An 18,491-nucleotide genomic window follows, 5' to 3' on the forward strand; every position below is an offset into this window, starting at 1 on the left:
CAGGATATTCACCAATTCAGATGGAATAGTTAGGCATTTTTTCCCCTGTGTTGGCTTTTAAAGATTTTATCGGCAAGGCCCAGAGATGCTCTTTAGCATTCATCCTTGGGGAAAGAATCTGTGGTCTAACATGGATGAACTTGACTGACTAGGCAAGGACCTGTGCTTGGCAGCTGAGCCTAGCACTGTGGTTGAAGAAAGCCCTGAATTCAGTGTTCAAATGCTTGACCATTTTAAACCTGAGATAGAGTACTAGTTCCACTGTCCCACCCCTTGAGGGGGCGAAAACATGCTTCTGATGCTCCCTGAATTAAAGTCAGGTTTGGCATATGCTCACTGATTGACAGACCCTGCCGCCTGTGTCTAGGAACTGCAGTTGCTGACTGTGTGCTCTGGGGCAGGCAGGGTGTACATGAGTCCTGTCCTGTCTGTATTCATTAGTGACTCTGCCCCTTACTTCAAGTGGTTCACCTTCATAATCCCACTGTTAGAGAAGTAAGTTGTGAGGATTAACTAGTGCTGTTGACACTGCTTATTATGGGGCATGGAATCAGAAAATGTGGGTTTAGAAGATGACTCTGCTTCTTATTGTCTGTGTGATGTTGAGCAAATCTTCTAACGTCTGTAAGCCTCAGTTTGCCCATCTGTAAAATGGAATTACCACCCACCTTCACAAGAGTTCTTGTGAAGGTCAGAAGCAATTAGTGAGTGAAATACTGTACCCAGTTGGTTGTCATCCCATGTTATTATTGCTTCCAGCATGGCCTGAAAGGTGCTATTAGCCCTTCTCTGAAGTACAGAGCACAATTATGTACAGAGTCAGCATCAGAGAGGAATGTACAGCAGGTCATTCTTCTCCCCAGAACGCTTTTAGGTGGAAAAAGTTGCCAGTCTTAGGACATTTGCTCTACTCATTTATTTCCTGGTTCTTTAGGCAGGCCACCTCCCTTTCCCTTCTGTGTTATTGTCTCTTTGGGTGTTATAAGATGGCAATAGTATTACCTTGCTTGATGTAAAAACTGTCAGGATCTTTTCAGCATAAAAGCCCTTAGGGACCTCTTCTACCAGTAGTCACTGCTCTATTACCTTGTAACTAGGATTCCCAGGTGGTGTAGTGGTGAAGAACCCACTTTGCCAGTGCAGGAGATGCAAGAGATGCAGATTCGATCCCTGGGTCGGGAAGATCCCCTGGGGTAGGAAAGGGCTAGCCACTCCAGTATTCTTGCCTGGAAAATTCCATGGACAGAGGAGCCTGTTGGGCTACAGTCCATGGGGTTACAAAAGAGTCAGACATGACTGAGCAACTGAGCATGCATAGAATGGGGATGCTCAGGGAAGGGAATGGAGAGGGATGTGGGACACTTGCAGTAGCTAGGATTTTTTGAACAAGCCAGTTGACAGTTCAGATGGGATTTTCCCCCCTCTGGATTTATAGAAAATGTAGAGTTTACTTTGTATATGAACTGGAATGTTGTCTAAAATTAGAAGTATGATCTTAATCAAGTGCTCCATGGGGATTCCTTTGTGTAAGTCTCTATCAGTCCAGCCAAAATGAATTCAGGAAAAATATGGTTTCCCATGTTGAATTTGTTCATCATATAAAGCTTTGACATCCCACAGCATTTTTTGCAGGTAGACCACATGAGACCTGCTGTCTTTATCTTTTTGAGTCTAGAGGCATCTTCATTGGTATGTTAATTCCAATGTTCCTGTTAAAGGCCAGGCTACATGAGTTGAGTGGCTGTGAGTTCTCTTTGGTTTTGTCTACCTCAGTTTTGTTTGTCCTAAAAATCTGGTATCCTAACTGATACTGAGCCTTAGACTCATTTGCAAGCAAAACATGTAGTTCATATTAAAGAAGTATAGGCAGTCCCCTAACTAGGTTTTTATTTATTAGAAAGTCACAAATGTTAACTTCTTTTTACAAACATCTGTCACTCTTTTTAAATGAAATTACTTTTTCAGTGCAAATATGTAAGTGAAAGAATGAAACTGACTTGTAGTTCATGTGTTCATTAAACAGATACATGTTGCACACTTTCTTTGTGCCAGGCACAGAGGAAGCAGCGGCGAACAAGACAGAAGTGCCTCCTTTCATGAAGATAGATGAGGACTGTGATCTTAGACACTTGGTTAGAAAAGGCATCAGTGAGAATGTGATATTTGAGAAAGAAACGGGGGGAGATGAAGAAGCAGGCCTTGATGATAGCCAGGAAAAGAGGGTTCTGAGGAGAGGGAACAAAGCTCTTGAGGCAGGAGCAAACCTGAGTGTGTGAAGAGCAGTGAGGGTCTGTCGTGGCTGAAACGATGAGTGAAACGGACACGAGGGGTGAGGTCAGACAGGTAAAGAGGCCATTCTCTGCAGGGAGGATGAGAGGAGGACAGCAAGACGAAGTGATGACACCTCTCGCCTTGCTTTCTTCACCACTTGGGAGCTCTGGGGCTCTGGTTTCACGTTGGGGCCTCAGTATTGATACGGGGTTCCCAAGAGTTGTATGCCTTTAAAGGGATGTATTTTATATCTTCCAGCATTTTTAGTGACTTTCCAAGTACAGTGTCCCTCAACATCTGCAGGGGATTGGCTCTAGAACCTCCTGTACTGAAATCTGAAGATTCTCAAGTCCCTTATATGAAATGGCATAATATTTATATAGAACCTGCATACATTCCCATGTGTAATTTAAATAATCTCTAGATTATTTATAAAACTTAATACAGTTTAAATGCAGTGTTAATAGTTATTAAATTCAGTATAAATGCTATCTAATAGTTGCCTATGGCAGATTCAAGTTTTGATTTTTGGAACTTTCTAGAGTATTTTCCCCTGAATATTTTTGACCTGTAGTTGGTTGAATCTGCAGAAGTGGAAATTGTAAATCAGAGGACCCCCTGTGTCACCATATTATAAATAGACTTTAAATCAAGTCTTTATGTAATTACACCTTGACTTTCAGTTCTCTGCATTGACAGATATCTTTTCTATACTGTGTACCTATGAATATGTTTGAAATAATTATTTGTGAGCACTGACTGACTCTTAAGGACCTTAATTCAGGCATTTTAATGTTTATTTTGGATAGATGTATGCCAGAAATGCTGCAGAGCAACAGTAATGGAAAATATTAGAAGCTGGTTTCAAAATGTGATTTTCATTAACCCAAATGGAATTAAATTTGCATAGTGTTTTTTTTTTCTTTTCTTTTTTTGCCTAAAGGTAAAATTCAGTGTTACTTCTTTCTTGTTTTGTCTAGTTGACCTTCCATAACAGATTATGGAGTAAATGTTTCCTAACTATATATGCCAAATGAAAATTCAAATTGCTGGTATTAATCAGAAACTCAAATTCATTTTATAAAAAAAATATGTAAATCCAGTTTTCAGGCTGTTAATTTCTGTCACTCTTCTTGGCTGTTCTTTTAACCAACTGAATCTGTTATCTAAATTGTCTTCAGAGTTTAGCTATTAGAAGAAGCTGTAATTAATTAGGCAGTTGAAATTTGGGTGATTGTGCAAAATTTCACTGTGAACAACAAATAAGATTTACTGCCTTCCCAGCCCATCTTTATGGGTAGAAGCTCCTGGGGCCAGAGGGTATCAGTCACTCTGGAGGGACTAGACCCTTTGATTTGTTAAGAAGTGCTGTGCACAAAAGAGATACAGATGTAAAGAACAGACTTTTGGACTCTGTGGGAGAAGGTGAGAGTGGGATGATTTGAGAGAATAGCATTGAAACATGTATATTATCATATGTGAAACAGATTGCCAATCCAGGTTCGATGCATAAGATGAGGTGCTCAGGGCTAGTGGCACTGGGATGACCCTGAGGGATGGGATGAGGAGGGAGGTGGGAGGAGGGTTCAGGATGGGGAACACATATACACCCATGGTGGATTCATGTGAATGTATAGCAAAAACCACCACAATACTGTAAAGTAATTACCCTCCAATTGAAAAAAAAGAAAAGAAAACTCTGTGCCAACAAGAATAAATAAAAGGATGGAAAAAGATGAAAAAAAAAAAGTGCTGTGCAGCCCACTCATTGTTCTGAAAATTGTTAATTAAAAGGAGAAAAATGAGTTAAGCAAATTTCCTGCTTTTCCACTACAGACATTTTTCAGGGTAACCAAATATAGCCCTAGTGGATGAGGGAAGTTTTCTTCTATTTAGAAGACTCTGAGTACTCTCCTGTGTAGAAAAGATGATATGATTAGAAAACTCACCATTTTGTATACCATAATGAATTAATTGACTCAGGTGGTGGTCAACAATGGGGGATAAAATCATTTGATGAAAGGCTGCTGGAGAGGAATCAGGCGTTTCTCAGCCAACTCCATTGGTCAACCTCAGCATCACTGAATCCGAGACAACCTTGTGATTGTGTCTCCTGATAAGAACTATACAGCACTCCCATAATGCAGTCTTGTACTTATCCGTCTTTCTGCCATATCCTGGCATGGGAAGGACCCTGAAATAATCTAGTCAAGCCTCTAGAAGGAATAACCACTCTACAGGAAATTTGGGTGTGGTGGCACAAGTTATATAATACCATAAGGGAGCAATCACAATCACACAAATCCAGAAAGTGGCATATTCTATAGGCAGTTGACTTGATTTGTTCAGCAAGTCTAGTAGCATGAAGAAAAATTGAGTAGAGAGTTAAGAGATACAAATTAAAAGAGAATTGAGATAAAACAACCAAATAAAATGAGGTTTTTGGAGTTGAAATTCAAGTCAAAAAAATAAAGACTTTTTTTGGCTACACCACATAGCTGATGGGATTTTAGTTCCTTGACCCTGGGTCCTCAGCAGTGAAATCGTGGAGTCCTAAGGACTGGACCACCAGGGAATTCCCCCCAAAAAGACATTTTTAAAGATAAGTTGGGAACTTTGAACATGTATTAGGTCCTGGTTGATTGGGATTTGCTCCAAAACATTCCAGCAGAATAAGGTAGAGTTAGGGAGAAGGATGAAAAAAACATAGCAAAATGGTTTTACTTGTTGAAGGTTTTTGATGGGTACATGGGGTGAGGGGTTGTTATACTCTGTTTTTGTGTATGGTTAGACATTTTCCAAGTTTAAAAAAAAGGGAGAGAGAAACTTATGACCACATGACAGGAGTAATGTATCATAAACACCCAATAAATAATTCCATTTCATGGAGTGATTTGTTCATATGAAGTGGTCTTTTAACAGAAACAGAAGTATTTAGGAAAAGTCCTGTGTTCTGTCTCACAGAATACTCCTCTGGCACTCTGGTCCTAAGTTTGTTGTTGGGGGGTTTTCCTATACAAAGCAATTTGGGATCAGTTCTAATACGTTTATATATATATATATATATATATATATATATATATATATATATATGTATCTATTTCTTTCTTTGTTCATTTGGCTGCACTGGGTCTTAGTTGCTGCACTTGGAATCTTCGTCACTGCAGCATGTGGAATCTTTTTTAATTGCAGCGTGCAAACTCTTAGTTGCGGGCATGTGGGATCTAGTTCCCTGACCAGGGATCGAACCTGGGACCTTTGCATTGGAAGCACAAAGTTTTAGCCACCAAACCACCAGGGAAGCCCCAGTTCTAACACTTTTTCCTGGAGTTAGCATCAGATCCCACAGTTAATGGCTCAGTCCCACAAGATTCCCCCTAACCCCTCACTTAGATACCAGTTACAAGTCCAGGGTGTTACCTATGTTTCTTAACAACTGGCTATAAATCAAAAGAATCCCATGACCCCTTCCGCAGATTTGATTAATTTGTTAGAACAGCTCACAGAGCTCAGAAAAAAACATTTCTGAGAAATGTTTCTTCATCTCAGAAAAAAACTCAATTATAAAAGGATGTTACTTAGGAACAGCCAGATGAAAGATATGCATAAGGCAAAGTTCGTGGTAAGTGGTGTGAGCTTCCATGCCCTTTTCAGGCCTGCTACCCTCCCAGCACCTGCACCTGGTCTTTATCCCAGAATCTTTCTGAACGCCATCCTTTGGGCGTTTCTGAACCTTCATTTCACAAGTGTGGTTGCTTCAGTTTTGGTTGTTGGTGATTGATTCTCTCTCCAGCCTCTTCCCTTCTCCAGAGGGGTTGGGCTGAAAGTTTCAAACTTGGTTCCCCTGGCAACCAGCCCCTATCCTTAGGGACTTTCCAAAAGGCACCTTGTTAACACAAACTCAGGTATGGTTGAAAGATGCTTGTTATGAATAACAAAAGATACTTTCTCTCTCTTATCACTTAGAAAATTCCAAGGGTTTTAGGAGCTGTGTGCCAGGAACCATGGGAAAAGACCAAAATACGTATTTATTATTAATCATAATATCACAGAGTATTATTGAATAAGGTATAGTGATGAGAAAAAAGGCAAGTGCTTTTCAGAAAAAAATGAAGGAAATAAAAGTGAATCAAGGAAGAAAATGATGAGAATAGAGGAAAGATACCTCTGAAGGCAGGACCCCAGCAGCAAAGAGGAGTCGAGGAAAGAATGCTGTGCTTGCAATTTTGGTGACTAAAATGGCAGTGTTGCTTTCTTTTAGGAGACTATAATTTAATGTTTCATAGTTATTAAAAAGTCATAGTTACTAAAAAGACAAGATGGCAGAGGAATAGGGAGGGGAGACCACTTTCTCCCCCACAAATTCATCAAAAGATCATTTGAACGCTGAGCAACTTCTACAAAACAACTTCTGAAACTGGTGGAGGACACCACGCATCCAGAAAGGCAGCCCATTCTCTTTGAAAGGAGGTAGGACAAAATATAAAAGACAAAAAGAGAGACAAAAGAGTTAGGGACGAAGCCCTGTCCTGGGGAGGGAATGGTGAAGGAGTTGAAGTTTCCACACAGTAGGAAACCCTCTCACAGGCGGGTCTGTGGGGAGTTTTGGAATCTCAGGAGGCAACGTAATTGGGAGAAAAAAAAAAGAAACCCATAAAATACAAGTCTAACCACTACTGCGGAAAAAAGAACTTTGCCGGAAAGGCTCTAACCTAACAACCTAACCTGGCCTGGCCTGCTCACAGAACAAAGGATTAAACGAATACCAAAGGAGAGCTAGCTGTGTACCGGCCCCACCCCGTCCAGAGGCAGAGAGGCAGGCTTGGGACAGCCAGAGCCGGAAAGCAAGGGGCTGCTACAGTCTCAACCCCAGAGACACATCTTCTACCAGGAGGGTTGCAGCCTGAGATCAGCTCTCTAGAGGAGACATGCGGTGCACCCAGGAAACCAAGTGGCCGGGACCGGGGAGGTAATTAAGACGCACGGCTCACCTGGGACAGTACGCTTGACAAGCACCTGGTCACCTGAGCTGCTTAGATCTGGGAAGGGCGCAAAACACACACCCAGCCCACAGAGACTGAGCCAGAACTGGGTCTGAGTGTCTCCTGTGGAGGTACAGGTACCTTTTGAAGGTCATCATTATCTTCATTACCTCCACCATAGTTTGGCCTCAGGTCAAGCAACAGGGAGGGAACACAGCCCCTTCCTGCTGCTCTCCCATCAGGAAGAGCAGTGGCCTGCCACAGGGGCTCTGGGTGCAGCAGACCTGGGTAATGGCATAAGCCCTCTTGGAGGAGGGCGCCATTAACCCCACCATAGAACCACCAGAACTTCCACAGGACTGGGGAAACAGACTCTTAGAGGGCACACACAAAACCTTGTGCACACCAGGATCCAGGAGAAAGGAGCAGTGACCCCACAAGAAACTGACCCAGACATGCAGTGAGTGTCCAGGAATCTCCGGTGGAAGCATGGGTTGGTGGTGGCCTGCTGCAGGGTCGGAGGCGCTGAGTGTAGCAGGGCATGCATGGGACCTTTGAAGGTCATGATCATCTTCATTACCTCCACCATAGTTTGGGCTCAGGTCAAGCAACAGGGAGGGAACACAGCCCTGCCCATCAACAGAAAATTGGATTAAAGATTTACTGAACATGGCCCCTCCATGAAATCAGATTGATTATATTCTTTGCAGCCAAAAATGGAGAAGCTGTATACAGTCAGTAAAAACAAGACCGGGAGCTGACTGTGGCTCAGATCATGAACTCCTTATTGCCAAATTCAGACTTAAATTGAAGAGAGTAGGGAAAACCACTAGACCATTCAGGTATGACCTAAATCAAATCCCTTATGATTATACAGCAGAAGTGAGAAATAGATTTAAGGGACTAGATCTGATAGAGTGCCTGATGAATTATGGACTGAGGTTCATGACATTGTACAGGAGACAGAGATCAAGACCATCCCCATGGAAAATAAATGCAGCTGGGGAGGCCTTACAAATAGCTGTGAAAAGAAGAGAAGTGAAAAGCAAAGGAGAAAAGGAAAGATATAAGCATCTGAATGCAGAGTTCCAAAGAATAACAAGGAGAGATAAGAAAGCCTTCCTCAGCAATCAATGCAAAGAAATAGAGGAAAACAACAGAATGGGAAAGACTAGAGATCTCTTCAAGAAAATTAGAGACACCAAGGGAACATTTCATGCAAAGATGGGCACAATAAAGGACAGAAATGGTGTGGACCTAACAGAAGCAAAAGATAATAAGAAGAGGTGGCAAGAATACACAGAAGAAGTATACAAAAAAGACCTTCATGACCCAGATAACCACAACAGTGTGATCACCCCCCTAGAGCCAGACATCCTGGAATGCGAAGTCAAGTGCGCCTTAGGAAGCATCACTACAAAGAAAGCCAGTGGAGGTGATGGAATTCCAGTTGAGCTATTTCAAATCCTAAATGATGATGTTATGAAAGGGCTGCACTCAATATGCCAGCAAATTTGGAAAACTCAGCAGTAGCCACAGGACTGGACAAGGTCAGTTTTCATTGCAATCCCAAAGAAAGGCAATGCCAAAGAATGTTCAAACTACCGCACAATTGCACTCATCTCACGCTAGTAAAGTAATGCTCAAAATTCTCCAAGCCAGCCTTCAACAGTACGTGAACTGTGAACTTCCAGATGTTCAAGCTGGATTTAGAAGAGGTAGAGGAACCAGAGATCAGATTGCCAACATCCATTGGATCATTGAAAAAGCAAGAGAGTTCCAGAAAAACATCTACTTCTGCTTTATTGACTATGCCAAAGCCTTTGACTGTGTGGATCACAACAAACTGTGGAAAATTCTTTAAGAGATGGCAATACTAGACCACCTGACCTGCCTTTTGAGAAATCTGTATGCAGGTCAGGAACCAATGGTTAGAAGTGGACATGGAACAATAGACTTGTTCCAAATCAGGAAAGGAGTACATCAAGGCTGTATATTGTCATATTATTTAACTTCTATGCAGAGTACATCATGAGAAACTCTGGGCTGGATGAGGCACAAGCTGGAATCAAGATTGCCGAGAGAAATATCAGTAACCTCAGACATGCAGATGACACCACTGTTATTGTAGAAAGAGAAGAACTAAAGAGCCTCTTGATGAAAGTGAAAGAGGAGAGTGAAAAAGTTCGGTTAAAACTCAACATTCAGAAAACTAGGATCATGGCATCTGATCCTATCACTTCATGGCAAATAGAAGGGGGAACAACGGAAACAGTGACAGACTTTATTTTGGGAGGCTCCATAATCACTGCAGATGGTGACTGCAGCCATGAAATTAAAAGATGCTGGCTCTTTGGAAGAAATGCTTTGACCAACCTAGACAGCATATTAAAAAGCAGAGACGTTACTTTGCCAACAAAGGCCATCTAGTCAAAGCAATGTTTTTTTCCAGTAGTCATATATGGGTGTGAGAGTTGGACTATAAAGAAAGCTGAGCACCAAAGAATTGATGCTTTTGAACTGTGGTGTTGGAGAAGACTCTCAAGAGTCCCTTGGACTGCAAGGAGATCCAACCAGTCCATCCTAAAGGAAATCAGTCCTAAATATTCATTGGAAGGACTGATAATGAAGCTGAAACTCCAATACCTTGGACACCTGATGCCAAGAACTGACTCATTTGGAAAGTCTGTGATGCTGGGGAAAGATTGAAGGAAGAAGGAGAAGGAGATGACAGAGGATGAGATGATTGGATGGTATCACCGACTCGATGGACATGAGTTTGAGTAAATTCTGGGAGTTTGTGATGGACAGGGAGGCCTGGTTTGAACTGAGGTAAGCGTTTGAACTGAACTGAAGTTAGTACTATTCATGTTCCCATTTTTTGATGATATGGGTATGGAGTGGTTAAACAACTTTTTAAAAGTTTCATGGCAGATCCAGATTTTAGACACAGACAGTCTGATTCTGTAGAGTACAAATTCTTGACAGTAGCTCTGTACTGCCTCTCAGCAAAACAAGGGATTGACCCCATGAACTGAAGAAAGTTAGCTCTCTCTCTCTGGTCATGACTGGATACAGGGGCTCACACAGTGCTGAACAGATCCAGACTGTCTCCATGTCAGAGTTACCAACACCTCTGTTCTCTCCCAGGTTCTGACAAAAGTTCTGGAACTCAGTCTGATTGGCTTGACTTGGGTTACTTGCCTGTCCTTGGGCCTGGTTGGCAAAAAGGTTAAACTAATGCACTGACTCGTCAGGCCTGACTATGTGTCTGCTTTTGGTGCTGGGGTGCCTCCAGGCTGAGGGCGCAGGGGGAGCAGTTCCCTGACGGCTGCTTCCAAAGCCACGGGACTAGGTGTTGGAGAGGCCACACTGCAGGTTCCAGGTGGAGCATGTCAGAGGATGTGATGGGGAACATATTTATGACCCTGGAAACACCTGTTGAATTGTTTTGCTTTCAGGATTTTAGCAGTTTATTATGTCCTCTATGAAGCTTTCAGTTATGTCTCTTGGTAAAATTTCATAATTTCCGTTCTAGTGGCTGTGTATATTTTTAACATTCTTAACTAATCTTTATTTTAGTTGCTACCGTGAATGAAGTTTTATCTATGTATTTTTTGGCTTTGCTGGGTCTGTGTTAGTGTGCAGGCTTTTCTCCAGTTGTGAGTGGGGGCTACTCTCTAGTTGTGGTGTGTGGGCTTCTCGTTGCAGTGGTTTCTCTTGTCGGGGAGTATGGGCTCTAGGGTTCTCGAGCTCAGTAGTTGGGGTGCTTGGGCTCGATTGTAGTGGTGCTTGGGCATGTGGCATCTTCCTGGACCCAGGGATTGAACCAGTGTCTTCTGCACTGGCAGGCAGATTCTTTACCACTGAGCCACCAGGGAAGCCCAGGATGAAATTTTATTTGAAAGTTTTTTTCTGTAACATACGAACACTCTTGACTTTTTATATTTTTGTCTTATCTCCTGGTGGCTGGACTCAATAATTCTGATGTTTCATTTGGTTTATTTGGGTTTTTTTGGTATATGTGATCATGTCATCTATATATATCTTCTCCCTTCCAGTAGTTATATATCTTGTTGCATTGAACATAGATTTTACTTTTACTTTTTGGCCATGCCACATGGCTTGTGGAATCTTCTCTGACCAGGGACTGAACCCAGTCCATGGCAGTGAAAGCCCAGAAATCCTAACCATCAGACCACCAGGGAACTCTCTGACTATCAGCATAGATTTTAATATATAAAACAATGAGCTTTAAGAATGAGCATCTTTTTTTTTTTTTTAAAGAATGAGCATCTTTGTTTTGGTCCTCATTTTAATGAGAATGCTTTGGATGTATTACTATTGATTATTAATTTTAATAAATTAGTTTTATTGTGTATGTGATGCATACTTATGGTAAAAAATACAAACATTCTGAATGCCATAAGTTCACTTCTCCAGAGGTCATGCTTCTCTCTTCCAGCTCCATCTCAGTCCCAGGTGGAACCACTGTTAACTGTGTATCTGGGCAGAAAACCACAAGTAGATACACATACACAAACATACAGGGAAAATACACCTTTCTAGGCCCTATATACACCCTTAATTCCCTCAGTAGCATACTTGTTAATTGCAATATTGGTTCTCGGTTTGAAAGAATAAGCCTGCATTTCCAAGGCGTGACATGTTATACCCGATTCTTCATTCTGGGCAAGTGTGTCACTCACAGGAAAGCCTTGCATGGTTTCCAGCCTTTTTTTCTCCAGAAGAGTCATTATCTCCCCCTTGCCTGTTGGGGATATTATCCTCAAAGTAAGCTCGAGGTTGCAGCTGGTGTCCATGGGTTGGCTGCAGAAGAGCTGTCCAGGGAAAGAAAGCAGGAAGAGTTCAGGGCTAATAACATTTGCACATGGATGCTGCCACGATGTCTTGCTCTCAGCTCTTCAGTCAACATGCTGCTCTTGGGCTAGATTGGTGCTTTTATGTGGAGAGTAGCAACTGCTTTTTTTCTTCTTTCAACAAATATGTACAGAAAGATTGTCCGCTGTGTGCCAGGCACTGAGAATGTGACTGGGAGCAAAACAAAAGACCCTGTCCACATTCCGCTTAACTCCTAGGTAGTGAAACAAACGAAAAATAAATGGCCCATACAAACATAGTGTCAGGTAATGAGAGGCACTATGAAGAAAAAGAATGAAGAAGAAAGACCTCTCTGAGGATGGAACATTGAGCAATGTCTGTCTGAGAGATAGAAGGATGCTCCAGGTAGGATAGTGGTTCATTTGCAAATAGGGTCAGTGTGGGCCTCCTTCAAAGGACACTAGGCATTGTCTAAAAGTCCAGTGGTTAGGACTTGGCACTTTCGCTGCTGGGCCCTGGGTTTGATCCCTGGTTGGGGAATTAAGGTTCCACAATGTGGCATTTTGCATGGTACAGCCAAAAAAATAACCAACTCTGGAGGGTTTTTTGTTTCTTTTTTCTTTTTTTTCTTTTTTTAGAAATATCATTCTTGAAAATAGGACTATACTTCCCAACCTCCCTTACAGCTAGGAGCGGTCACTTGAGTAAGTTCTGATTCATGAAGATGTAACTGGAGGTTTTGGATGAGACTATAAGGAAGTTTCCTTAGAGGGAAAAAGGGTGCTCCCTTTTCCTCGCTCCCCCCAGTTTTTTACTGTCTAGAATGCTGGCAAAATGGCTGAAGGTCATTTAATTACTTAGAACTGAGAGGTTATTTAAGTATGTAAGTCTTGTGTGAGGATGAAGAGCAGAAAGATGGGAACTGAGCTCCCTGTGATACCCAGGAGCTCTCATCCTAGCTCTGGACTGCCAAACCCTAGATTTATTTTCACCTTTGTTATTCACATTGCTAAGTTGTGTTGGACACTCTGCAGCCCAGTGGAGTGCAGCACACCAGGTTTCTCTGTCCTCCACTATCTCCGGGAGTTTGCTCATGTCCATTGAGTCGGTGATGCTATCTAACCATCTCATCCTCTTTCACCCCCTTTTCCCCCTGCCCTCAGGCTTCCCCAGCATCAGGGTCTTTTCCAGTGAGTTTGCTCTTTGCATCCGGTGGTCAAAGTATTGGAGCTTTGGCTTCAGCAACAGTCCTTCCAATGAATATTCAGGGCTGATTTCCTTTACGATTGCCTGGTTTGATCTCCTTGCTGAGTTTCACCATAGAAAGAAGTAAACATTGATCTTATGTAAGCCACTGCATTTGTTGTTGTTGTTATGTGTAGATAAAACGAATCCTAATTGAAAGGAAGCAGGAAGATCGGTTAAGAGGCTTTTAAAGTAATCCAAGCAAGAGATGACTGTAGCTTGGAATAGAATGGTAGCAGAGGGGGTGACTAGAAGCACTTCTACTCTTTTTCAGTGTGGTAAACTATACATAGCATAAATGTTGCCATCTTAACAGTTTTGAAGCATACAGTGGCATTAAGTACATTAATATTTTTTGCAGCCATCAACCACTATCCACCTCCAAAACTTCATCTTCTTCCCAAACTGAGTCTCTGCCTTCTGAACAATAACTGCCCCTCCTCCTCCGTCTACCGTAATTGACGTGGACTTAGTTCTTGTCACTGGCCTTGCACTGTCTGATGTCCTGGATGATAGTTTATAATTATACTTATTAGTTATGTAAAGATGTGTAGTAATGTAGCTAAAATATAAAACTTCCTATGTGTGTTGCATGGTAATAAATTTTTGATATATTTTATTTTGGAAAGCAGACTAAAACAACATATGAAAGTGAAAGTTGCTCAGTTGTGTCCGACCCTTTGCGACCCCGTGGACTATATAGTCCGTGGAATTCTCCAGGTCAGAATACTGGAGTGGGTAGCCTTTCCCTTCTCTGGGGATCTTCCCAACCCAAGGATCGAACCCAGGTCTCCCGCATTGCAGTTGGATTCTTTACCAGCTCAGCCACCGGGAAAGCCCAAGAATACTGGAATGGGTAGCCTATCCCTTCTCCAGCAGATGTTCCCAATGCCAGGAATTGAACTGGGGTTTCCTGCATTGCAGGCAGATTCTTTACCAACTGAGCTATCAAGGAAACCCCAAAACAACATATAAAATATCTAATTTTGGAAAAAAAAGAAAGAAGTTTCAGATGTAGGCTGTTTTGCAAACATGTAATCAGTGGTTATATCTATTCAGTAATATCTGACACTGTTTCTTTATTGAGCCGATCTTTTCCTCTTAATTTATTTGCAGTGAATATGTATTACTGGTATAAAAGTTTCTGTGAATCACAGTGCTTGGCCTGTGAAGCAGTTTAGAAACTGTGTCTGATGATATTGTTACCAGCAGTAAAGCAGCGTGTCAGGGGCAGAATGTAATCTTGTCTGAATGTGTAACGTTTGCTGTTGGCTCATCCATCCTTGGGCATGTGTTAGCTTTCTCTCGTCCCTAGTTCTTTCTCCTGTACATAGCATGGCAGCTTCTTTGTGCTCTGGGTTGATACCAACTGCAAAGAGATTATTGTTTTGTTAATTGCTTTAAAAAACAAAAAGTTTAAATACTCACTGTTAATCAGTTTTTAGGTCAGACTATACATCTTAGTTTCAGTGAGCTTGGTTTTTACATTTTCATACTGTAATTTAATCTCTATAAAGTACTTTCCATAGTCCAGGCGTGGTCTGCTGCATTCTCTATTTCTCTGGAGACACATTTAGCTTCTTATATCACATTCCGGTCTGTTGGTTAGGTCATTATGTAATAACTGTGGAATTATCATAAGGACAAAAGATTGAGAACATTTGGAACCAACTGTAATGTTTAAGGTAGAAGTAAGTTTTGAAGAGAAAAAAATGATTGAATGACCTTGGAATTTCTAATAAAAGCCGCCAATCCGGATTGACTTCATTTCATTCATTCTTGACTTTTAAACTGATCAGAAATAAATACCAGGACCCAAATGTTTGACACTATGGCATATGCAACATTTCTGCTTGTGCTTTACTTTGCAGGGATATGAGAAAGACGATTTATTCAGTGAGTTTGAGTAGAAAATGAATTTAGACATTGTGTATATCGATGTGAAAATCACAAGGTGTGTCACAGATGGGGTGGACTTGGGCAGTCTGTAATTTCAACACGTGGGGATATAGTAAGGGCTGAGTAAGGCCGTGGCCCTGGAAGAGGAGTAGCTAAAAATTTGAAAATATTCTAGGAAGGTAGAATTGACTATGTTGGTGTAGAAAGCGTGGTCTTTTGGGGCTCAAAACAGGATGACCTTCAACTAAAATCTGTTTTAATTAATAAAATAGAAAAATCACTGAAAATAAAAGGTTTCCTGGTTATATCCATAAAGATAACCCCCTATATAGGTCCACTTATAGAGCCATGGGAAAGTGAACACGTACCCTTTTCCTCCGCCATCAGCAATTCCCAGAAAACAAGGTTTATTTCAGTAGATGCTCGATGGCTGTTTATAATCCAGAATGCTCCATGGATGTTTAGAAGCACTAGTGGCAAGGTCACTTAGTGTTTGTATTCAGGAGTTGGGCTTTTATGAGGAATTTAAGTCATACCAAGATATTTCTCTCTCTCTTTTTTTCCTTCTTTTTTTAAAGCTGTGCCACTGCATGGTATGTGGCATCATAGTTCCCCAACCAGGGATCAAACCCACACTTCCTGCAGTGGAAGTATAGAGTCCCAACCACTGGACTGCCAGGGAAGTCCCCAAGATGTTTCTCTTAGTGCAGCTCTGATAGTGGCCTCATATTGCCCCCAATTCCATCCAGTTTGGATGCCTTGAGATGAATGTGTGTGTGTGTGTTTTTTTTAATTCAGATGCCAAGGGTAAGATTAAGTCTGATTGCTTTCTTCATAATTCTTGAATGAGACTGATGGGCTGAAGGCCCAAACAGATGTTTTGGGGCTTGGAATTCCTTAAGAGGTAAGAGAAGTTGTTCCTTTTCCCAAGCTCCATGTGCCCTCTCCCATTTTATCATTGCTGTTTGCAGCCAGTCTTAACTGTTGTCTGCTATGCAAATCATGAACTTCAAGACTCATGCCACCCCAAAGTGCCACAGGCGCTTGTGAAATTTGTTGCAGTCCCTTTCCCACTATCAGAGAAGACTGAGCCGTGCCTCCCAGTCTTTGTTCATCAGCGTTCCTGCACAGCGGTCCCCTCCCCTACTTGATATCCGTAGCCGCTGTTGTGACTACCTCCTGGATCTTGTCGTGTGAAAATAGCACAGTCTGGTGGTTAGAACAGTTTTTGGAGTTAGACTCAGTGTCAGATCTCTACTGTACCACTTATTACCTGCTTGACGTTGGAGCAAGGTTCTTTCTCTCTCTAAGCCTCAGTGTTGTTATCTGTAAAATGGATGAATTGCTCTCACCCCACAGCTTCACTTCACTGCATGTAAAGTACTTGGTATGGGTTAAACACTCAGTAAATGGTAGCTCTTGATTGACATGGACTTCTGTAGCTCCAGTGACATTTTAATCTCACTGACCACTCATTTGTCCTTTAGCTTGCTACACATGTTCTGCATCTTCATGGGATCCCATAATCCAGGAAATGGTCTCCTTGTGGAAGAGAAAGTTGAGACCCCCCTGGTCCGGTGGTTAAGACTCTGCACTTCAAATGCAGGGGCCATGGGTTCAGTTCCTGGTCAGGGAACTAAATTCCCACATGCTGCTCTGCCAATATATAAGTAAATAGATGCAACTTTAAAAATAAAATTAAAGAGAAAATAACTGTCCTAGGCCCTTGGGTCACATGCGTTCAGATCCATAACTTTAGAGTCTCTGTTGGTTTCCAGGTTTCTCAGGAAGACCCCAAGGACTGGCACGTCCCTGGGTCAGGGAGGATGGAGCCTGTGACAGGAAGGAAATTGGGCTAAGACAGGAGATATTGTAGAGAAAAGGTGGGCAGAGACAGGCTGGAGGTTGAGCTCAGTCCTCTTCTGTTACTTAGGTACACTTGTAGAACATTCTTTAGATAGCTTTTCCAGGATCCAGGGTAACCATAGTTTTGATTGGCTTTTTAGTGAATTGTTTACAACACAAATATTTTATTGCAACCATAATTTGTGCTCCATACCTCATAAGTAGGGAGAGGGAGATGCTGAGGTCTTGTTTTTGCCACTTGAAAATCCCATGGACGGAGGAGCCTGGTAGGCTGCAGTCCATGGGGTCGCTAAGAGTCGGACACGACTGAGCGACTTCACTTTGACTTTTCACTTTCACGCATTGGAGAAGGAAATGGCAACCCACTCCAGTGTTCTTGCCTGGAGGATCCCAGGGACAGGGGAGCCTGTTGGGCTGCAGTCTATGGGGCCACACAGAGTCGGACACGACTGAAGTGACATAGCAATACATGGAATTAGTGTAGTGCCAGCTGTACAGGTGGGGAGGAGGTGTCAGTAGCTTTAGGCCCTGGCTGGTTGCTGGGATCTCAGAAGGGACGGATGGGGTATTCCCATTGTTCCTGGGCTCTTGTCCTCAGACATTTGTTGAAAGAATGAGTGACTCAGTTGTATCTGTCAGAAGCTGAAAGAATGTGAGCCCAGAGCGAATGGCACATGGCACGTCACTGCTCTCTCCTAGCAGCCAAGGAAGAAGGAGGAGGAAGAGTTTGTGTGCCTGAGGACTCACACTTCTAAATAAAAAGGCCCTTTTAAGAACCAACAGGCAAAGGCCCTCTGGAGACTCTGAAGGCTTCAGGCCTCCTCCTGGGTTTGCTCTGTGTGGAGCTTCAGAACACCACGTCATTCTGGCCTGAGCCAGTTAAGGGTGAGCGTCTGTCATGGGTCTGGTTTCAGTGTTGTGAGCACACAGCTGTCTCCAGGCGTGTAGATCTTGTTGAGGGCAAGGTGCACGCTGGCTAAGGGCATAGACACTTGAGTCAAGTGAGCCCTTTGCCAAATTCAGTTTGTGTCCCCTTGACAAAGTTTCATAACCTTTCTGTGCTTTAGGCTTACTGTTTGTGAAATGGGAATGACCTCACATGGTTGTTCCTAGGATTGAATGAGAGAATCCATGTGAAATCTTTAGCGCAAGTGAGGTGCATGCTGAGTGTTCAAGCTGGCTGGTACTGTGTACAGTGCTAATTAAATCCTGTTTTTTCTGTTTGTGTCACAAGTTCCAGGTTGCTAGGTCTGTTTACTCTGTGTGGCTCACTCTGCCCATCTCTGATGGGAAAGAGCTTTGAGGGAGTAAGTGGAAACCCAGGGGGTTTGGGTGGGAATTCAGCCTGTTTTTCTGATTGTTCCCTGCAGAGGGAGGATGCTATGA

General features: G+C 42.4%; 1 protein-coding gene and 1 non-coding gene across 7 annotated transcripts in view; one reads left to right on the plus strand and one right to left on the minus strand.

Annotated features, from left to right (window-relative positions):
• Positions 1–18,491, plus strand: part of GARRE1 (granule associated Rac and RHOG effector 1) — an 81,305-nt gene that overhangs the window by 33,683 nt on the left and 29,131 nt on the right. The gene's annotated exons all lie outside the window — the stretch shown is intronic.
• Positions 5,500–5,572, minus strand: TRNAG-UCC (transfer RNA glycine (anticodon UCC)). Its single transcript has one exon. It is a non-coding gene; the product is annotated as a tRNA-Gly (tRNA).

Source organism: Ovis canadensis, chromosome 14, assembly GCF_042477335.2.
Source record: "Ovis canadensis isolate MfBH-ARS-UI-01 breed Bighorn chromosome 14, ARS-UI_OviCan_v2, whole genome shotgun sequence".
Classification (NCBI taxonomy): domain Eukaryota; kingdom Metazoa; phylum Chordata; class Mammalia; order Artiodactyla; family Bovidae; genus Ovis; species Ovis canadensis.